We start from the raw sequence: 8,152 nt of genomic DNA on the forward strand, positions 1-8,152 counted from the left end.
TCGCATAGTGGGGATAGCACCTTGACTGGAATATGCAACTCAACAACCACAGGATCACTTGTCAAGTACAACATAAAAGTTTAAGAACCTATGTAAGCTTTTCAGAAGTATAAATCGTAGAAGAATTCGAGTAACATCCATAATTAGCCATTCTGATAACCAATGCAAAACTAAGATGTCAAAAATGTCATTGATCGTACAACTGAAAGAAAACTCCATCCAGCATGTGTCTGAGAAGTGTAAAAGGAAAATAAGGATGTCGTATAAGCTATTCGTTAGAATGTCTCTAGGCAAGCCATTTATATGGTGGGCGATTAGTATCTATTGTAGACCGAATTAATGGTATTACATTTGTTTGTTACGAATAATGTATTTAAGTGCGGCAAATTCCAGCATTCTTTCACTTTCTGACATTATTTCGTGATTATTTGGTTAAATGTACTGGATGCGTATACCTGGGAAGCACTTTTTTCCACTAGGAAGGTGTCCTTCCTGTGTGGCCTCAGTTCCTGTTTGTCAGCACGAGCCAATTAGTGGGTATCATTAGAAAGGGCAAGCGTTCCCACAGAGAGGTGTGCAGTTTTCGCGTAAACTGGGCTGCAGCTGCTCTGTACTTTTGTTGGCAGAGCCGGCGCCCATCCTCACTCAGGGCAAAGGGCGCCGTTCACCCGTAGGCACATCAAATGACTGGACGCTGTGGCGCCACACCGCAAAAAAGAGAGAGAGAGAGAGAGAGAGAGAGAGACTGGTCCCCAACCTCTGTCTCGTGCTGATCAATACATGCTAGCTGACTTCTGCGGCCGGCCGGAGTGGCCGAGCGGTTCTAGGCGCTTCAGTCTGGTACCGCGTGACCGCTATAGTCGCAGGTTCGAATCCTGCCTCGGGCATGGATGTGTGTGATGTCCTTAGGTTAGTTAGGTTTAAGTAGTTCTAAGTTCAAGGGGACTGGTGACCACAGATGTTAAGTCCCATAGTGCTCAGAGCCATGTTAACCATTTTTTGACTATTGCGGAAATGTAAGTGTCGTTATTGCTACAGGATGACCCATATTCTGGCAGCTCAGCAACTTGTGTTGCTTAGTCCGCTATAATTTGTGGGCTCCTTTTGCTTCATTAACAATGACTTAACGAGCTGCCAAGATGAGGAGGTCTTCTTGCGTTTTCTCAATAGTCTCCTATACAATTTGCGTCATTTTGTAATTTGATTTGAGCTTTAGAGGACTTTGTTCTGTGTTCACTTTATGAGAATTATGTCATTTACTGAGAGCACATAAATATCTGTTACTGTCAGTCTTAGATTTCAAGATCCTTTACTGTCCTACAATTTCCCATGGTTGGGTGACGCAATACATATATATAGGGTGTAACAAATATTTATGATAAAAATTACAGGATACATTTCTCACACGTACACAAAGAAATGTAATTGTTTTTTTGGTCTGGAAACGCTCTGTTTTCGTGTTACAGCTCATTTATTCCAACTTATTAGTGATAGGAAACACATAATCGCCATCTATGGACAGTCGTCAGTCCTAACGTAACTGTTGAAGCAAGTCATCGACAAAGATTTTCTGTTACTGGTGGCAAGTTACTTTGGGACAAAACTGCCGAGGTCATCGGTTCCTAGACTTACACAGTACTTAATTTAACTTAAACTAACTTACGCTAGGGAAAACACACACACTCATGCCCAACGTTGAAATAGCTCTATGGGACTTAACATCTGAGGTCATCAGTCCCCTAGAACTTAGAACTACTTAAACCTAACTAACCTAAGGACATTACACACATCCATGCCCGAGGCAAGATTTGAACCTGCGACCGTAGCGGTCGCGCGGTTCCACACTTAAACACCTAGAACCGCTCGGCCGCACTGGCCGGCCATGCCCAAGGGAGGAATCGAACCTCCGAGGGGAGGAGCTGCGCGAACCGTGGCAAGGCACCCCAGACCGCGCAGCTTTGTGTTAGTGTTTGGGCCGGCACTGTTGGTGACTGACTGCTAGGGCCTCACTTTCTTTCACCCAAGCTCAACCTACAAAGTTATCACAATTTTTTACCGAATGTGGTGTCTTATCTGTTAGCAGATGTGCCTTTAACTGCGACAAAACATCTACTTCACGCACAATGGAGCACATCCTCATATTAGCGTTAATCTCCGTCTGCCTCTAAATAATAGATTCGGTGACGGTTGGATAGCTAGAGATGAATCAACTGCCTGGCCTCCACACTCTCCGGACATAAGCCCGCTGGACTTTTATTCGTGAGGGCATTTGAAAGATCCAGTACAAGATGTTCAAAGTCTCTGCGTCTGTATTATGGAAGGCTTTGAAACTATACGTTATAAACCACGTATATATCAGCGCAGTGGGTTGATGCATATATCAATGCCCACGGAGGGCGTTTTGAACATCTCCTGTGAGAAAGAGTTGTATGTCGTATGCTGATGCGTTCTGTTCGTGTGTGTTTCGCATGATGAGTGAGTTCGAAAAAATGAGTTGTAGCACGGAAACAAAGCGTTTGAAGACCCGTATTCGTAAAGCATAATTTCTCCGTCTACGTGTGAGGAATCTGTCCTACAATTTATGCCGTACAATTGTGTTACACTCTGTGTGAAGCAATGTTCCGACTTACACATCATCGCCCAGCCCAAACCGCAAGTACAGAAGCTTGAAATTAGGAGAGGGTATCGACCTTACACTGTAGTGGTTGTTTAAGAAGAGATTTTTCGAAATTCCACTCCTAAGGGGATGGAATAGGCGATGGAACGTACTTTGAAACCGTGTCACTATTAAGACAATTTTGAAGTAAGAACTAAAAAAATTGGTATATGATTTCTCAGTCAGAAATTAAAGAATGTGATGTTTCAGCATTTTTGAAAATTCAGCCAATAAGGTGGAAAAATAGTGTGTGAAAGCTTTTTAAATAAATCATTATTAAATAACTAATAAACAGAATGAGATTTTCACTCTGCAGCGGAGTGTGCGCTGATATGAAACTTCCTGGCAGATTAAAACTGTGTGCCCGACCGAGACTCGAACTCGGGACCTTTGGAAGGTAGGAGACGAGGTACTGGCAGAAGTAAAGCTGTGAGTCGTGCTTCGGTAGCTCAGTTGGTAGAGCACTTGCCCGTGAAAGGCAAAGGTCCCGAGTTCGAGTCTCGGTCGGGCACACAGTTTTAATCTGCCAGGAAGTTTCAACTAATAAACATTTTAAAGCTACATCTACGAAAATTGGTACTGATCTCGGTTAGAAACATCGACCTTCTATAAGTCTATCCGGAGGTATGTTTCTGGAAAATGTAATAAAGGGACTTAAGCAAGATAGAGGCATGTAAATAAAATTATGCAAAAGCAGATTTGCAGTAACAAGGATGGACAGAACAAAAAGTTATGATGAGAAATAAAAGCATCCTTACAGGGGGCTTATGTCGTACAGACTTGTAAAGAGAACAACATGTGGTAAAATACCTGGGAAGATAATTGAACTGAGGTTTCAAGGCAACAGACCAACAGAAAGTCCAAGGAACAGTTGACTGAAAGGAGTGGAGATGCGTTTTCAATGAAAATGAGATGAGAGGCTCAGGTTGGTGACAGAGTGGCGGTACGTCAGAGGAAAGGGGAGGGGTTGTGTGGAGCGGAGCAGGCCACTGGCTGGAAACGGTTCTTGATGATAATGATCATAATGCTGACGATGATGAATCTGAGAGCCACTTTCCTGGGTGTTGGTTATTAATTACTTTAAGAAAAAGGAGCACATGTCGGTATTGTCGATAGACCTTTACTGTAACGTGCTAGTGAACCTCATTACCAGCAAGCGGTGGGAGCGTTGGCGACATCAGGTGAGGTGTAGCATTCATGCAGCCATCTTAAAGTACCTGCAGTTCAACTTACGAGTATGTTCCATCACCGTGCTGTACGGTTTTAATTCATGAGTGATTGTGCGACCAGGTGATTAATAGTTTAGTTAATAGCTACTGCAGTTCTATGTCTTCTACATCTCTTCCTTCTCCTGGCAACATGAATTGTCTGTGATATGACAGTATTATCTGGCTAGGATAATACAGTGCTACGACTCCACCGTATTACAATTTCATCATCGTGTAGCATCTTCGCATCGGGTGGGAGAGATACAGAAGACATGATTCCGTCGATATGTAGGAAATTAATCTGGAAGCACAATTTTCTAAATAGAGTTCACATATATAACAGCCAGAAGAAGAATTTTTTTTACATTTTTGGTTTGTTTCGAGTATGTAAGATCACAAAGCTCCAAGAATGCATTCATGTTAAAAATTGAAATGCATTTGGCTTTAGTTTATTTTTCCGAAAATTCTTATGCCTCTTGTAATGGCGGCTAATTCTATGTGGCGGAGTTCGTCAAAGAACCGTGTATTTTAACGAGCTGACGAACGCAAACTGTTCTCTCTCGAGTCGTCTTCGTCTCCGTAAAGAGGAAGACAACTGAACATCCAAGAGCAAAAACACATCCTTTCCTCACCACAGATCGTACAGGACAATATCTTTAAATAATATCATGAAAACTTGGAACTTGCTAGCTGAGATAATACATACGCTTAGTAAAACCGTTAATTTTAAACTTGCCTACGTTTAGATCTTAGTTCCAATCCAGAGTTAAAATCTTATAAACGAGTGCGGCGAGAAGTTGTGCAGTTTTGTGCAGAAAGTAATCACATTTCCAGATCTCTTCTCTAGTTTATCAACACCTGTTAGAAATAACTGAGCCGGCCGGTGTGACCTTGCGGTTCTAGGCGCTTCAGTCTGGAACCGCGTGACCGCTACGGTCGCAGGTTCGAATCCTGCCTGGGGCATGGATGTATGTGATGTCCTTAGGTTAGTTAGGTGTAATTAGTTCTAAGTTCTAGGGGACTGATGACCTCAGATGTTAAGTCCCATAGTGCTCAGAGCCAAAAATAACTGAAGAGGAGAGAAAGATCGGATAGATTTGGGAAAACACCTTTCTATCTGGCTTTAGCAAGAGACAAGCCACAACGGAAAGCAAGTAAAGACTATTTTTATCGTTTGTTTTTCAGTTTCTCGTTTTTACGGTATCGTACCTCAGCCGGTAAAAACGGAATCCTTGTGGGGTAACTTTGCTGTCCGTTTGTCTGTCTGTCAGACTGTTAAAAAACACTTTTTCTCAGGAAAATTGAAATTTATGACATACATTGAGGTCTATGGTCCTTTGGCGGTGTAACAAATTGAAGCTTCTAAGGCAAGGCAGTTAAAAGACACTGCCATTTACGTCACATATTTTAATACTCGCTAACTCAGTCATCAACACCTGTAGGGTACTTTACGTTGGCCTAGAATCACGAAATTTGGCAAAAAGGAAGATGTCACAGTACAACCGAAGGAAAAAAATCCCAAAACTGAAAATTTGTAATTATATCATACGAAAACAATTATCATTTGTTATCAGAAAGTCTGTCTGTCCGTCCGTCTCTTAAGACCCATTTTTACTAAGAACGGCTAGACGTATAAGGTGAAATTTAGGTCACATACTAAGGTCTTTGGTCCCTTGGCGGTATAGTAGGCGTTAGCTCCAAAGTCAGTGCAATCAAAATGGAACGGCCATTAATATCACATATTGTGCTACTCGCAAACTCACTCATTAAAAGCTGTAAGGTAATTCACGTTGACCTGGAATAATGAAATCTGGCGATAAGCAAGTTTTCACAGCACAGGTAAAGGAAAAAAAATTTTAAAAAAATGTTAATCTGTACTTATATGACACGAAAGGAATATTGTACTTGTCATCTTTATCTGTCGGCCGCTGTGGCCGAGTGGTTCTAGGCGCTTCAGTCCCGAATGGCGCTGCTGTTACGGTCGCAGGTCCGAATCCTGCCTCGGGCATGGATGTGTGTGATGTCCTTAGGTTAGTTAGGTTTAAGTAGTTTGAAGTCTAGGGGACCGATGACCTCAGAAGTTAAGTCCTATAGTGCTTAGAGCCAATATAGCCATTTTTATCCTACACCAAACTTGAAGTTAATACTGTCAGTAGTTCTGAATTCAGGCTGACTGGGTCGCAATGGTAAAAGTCAAACAACAGGCAAGGAAAGAGCTCATTGCTCACACGATACCTGTTCAAATCTATTCATCATCAGACATTCAGGAGCGATTACTGCACGTAGACTTTTTCGAAGTTTATTTAACAGCAAAATCGCTACTGTGCAGCTAATGAGAGTGTTTTAAATGAATAATATTGTGGGTCGAGCAAACCAAAGACTGCGATTCTTTGGCAGAACAACTAGAAGGTGCAACAGGTCTACTAAAGAGACTGCTTACATCACGCTTGTCCGCCCTGTTCTGGAGTATTGCTGTGCGGTGTGGGATCCGCATCAGGTGGGACTGAAGGATGACATCGAAAAAGTACAAAGAAGGGCAGCTCGTTTTGTATTATCGCGAAATAGCGGAGATACTGTCCGAGACATGATACCTGAATTGGAGTGGCAATCATTAAAAGAAAGGCGTTTTTCGTTGCGACAGGATCTTCTCATGAAATTTCAGTCACCAGTTTTCTCCTCCGATTGCGAAAACATTCTGTTGCCACCCACCTCCACAGGGAGAAATGATCATCACGATAAAATAAGAGAAATCAGGGCTCACACAGAAAAATTACGTGCTCTTTTTTCCCGCGTGCCGTTCGAGAGTGGAACGGTAGAGAAACAGCTTGAAGGTGGTCCATTGAACCCTCTGCCAGGCACTTAATTGTGAATAGCAAGTAATCACGTAGATGTAGATGAACTGGTCCCCATTTTCTTTCATTACACAATTATAGCGATTGAGTCGTTTTGAAGAAATTGTGGGAAGGACCTGATTTGGTGCGCGACTTTTTCTTCCGGTCAAGGAAAAACGATTTTGAATACCTGTTTATGACCTACAAATATGATTTTGACAAGGGCTACGCACCAACTCGGTAGCAAAGGCGGTAAAACGTAGCAGTATACGATGACCGTAATTTACGCAGTCATATGCCCTCTTGAAGTCTAGCCTTGCCGCTCTTTTAACTATCGGTTCCCAGAATACGTTTGTTTAGCGACCGGCCACTGTGATGTGCTCCTTGACGTACGGAAGTGGACGTTACGCTACATTGGTGTCCCGTGTGTTACTTGGCGCGGCGCCACACGTAACCCTTCTCTTCGCTAACGGTGCAGCTCAGCTGCAGGAGAACACGATGGCAACTCCAGCCCCATTCGCTGGAAGTCCTTTGAAGTCTCAGCAGATCGTATATTTCAGTACCATAAACCTACTTTACTTCACGTTTAACGACCAGTTGTATACTCAGGGAAAAAGAAAGAAAAAGTCCAGTCCGAATAACGTACCTAAATCAGATTTCTGTAAACAAGATTCTTCTGTCTAAATCTAATCGAACTTGCCCATTAGATGACATGAATATTCCTAACAAAATTTATGAAGTATTTACAACACATATATACCCACGCTGTTGGTCCCTTTTTCCGAGATGGCTGACTTTCATTGTAACTTACCTGTCCATAGATCATTTGCTTGGCATATCACAATGACGTCTAATGAATGATTACTGCCAATATAATTCATTATTATATGTGGGTTTGTACCGACCTTTTAGATATAATTTTATGTATCAGCGAAAAGTAGTGTTGTTTAATAGTAATAGTAAATAGATTTTGTAAATGTAAAGCACAATATGCGAAGAGTAAGGAATTCACTGCGCATTTGTAGCGTTTTCATATCTATATATGGAAGTGCAGCAATATTCAGCGACACTTCTGTAACAGTTCGTTTCTTCATTGTGAGGGTCGTTTGTCTTTCCCACTTACATGTTTGTTACAGTCCACAATCTGTTGACTCCCTAGTAAAATAAAATGAAGTGATTACTAAATTTGTTTTTAACTTTGTTCTTCGTCCTCATACCTCAAGTGATAGGACGCTTGAAAGCACCTCACCTGACAGACTGAAGAGTTTTGGTTATTGTTCTGATGGCACCACAAAACACAATTTAGTTATGAAGCTATTTCATTAGATGTAGATAACAGTTTTATTTTTGTTCTTCGAAACTAAGAAGATTCAATTAAAACAAAATCAGTGAGGTTATCAACATCATTTAATTTTGCTGATGGACAAGATTCTATAGAAACAGTATCATTCCATTGT

General features: G+C 41.7%; 1 non-coding gene across 1 annotated transcript; it reads left to right on the plus strand.

The window, feature by feature from the left end:
• Positions 1-3,093: 3,093 nt before the first annotated feature.
• Trnas-uga (transfer RNA serine (anticodon UGA)) lies at positions 3,094-3,168 on the plus strand. The gene has a single exon. It is a non-coding gene; the product is annotated as a tRNA-Ser (tRNA).
• The last annotated feature ends 4,984 nt before the right edge of the window (positions 3,169-8,152 follow it).

The sequence above is a fragment of the Schistocerca cancellata genome, chromosome 1 (genome assembly GCF_023864275.1).
Source record: "Schistocerca cancellata isolate TAMUIC-IGC-003103 chromosome 1, iqSchCanc2.1, whole genome shotgun sequence".
Classification (NCBI taxonomy): domain Eukaryota; kingdom Metazoa; phylum Arthropoda; class Insecta; order Orthoptera; family Acrididae; genus Schistocerca; species Schistocerca cancellata.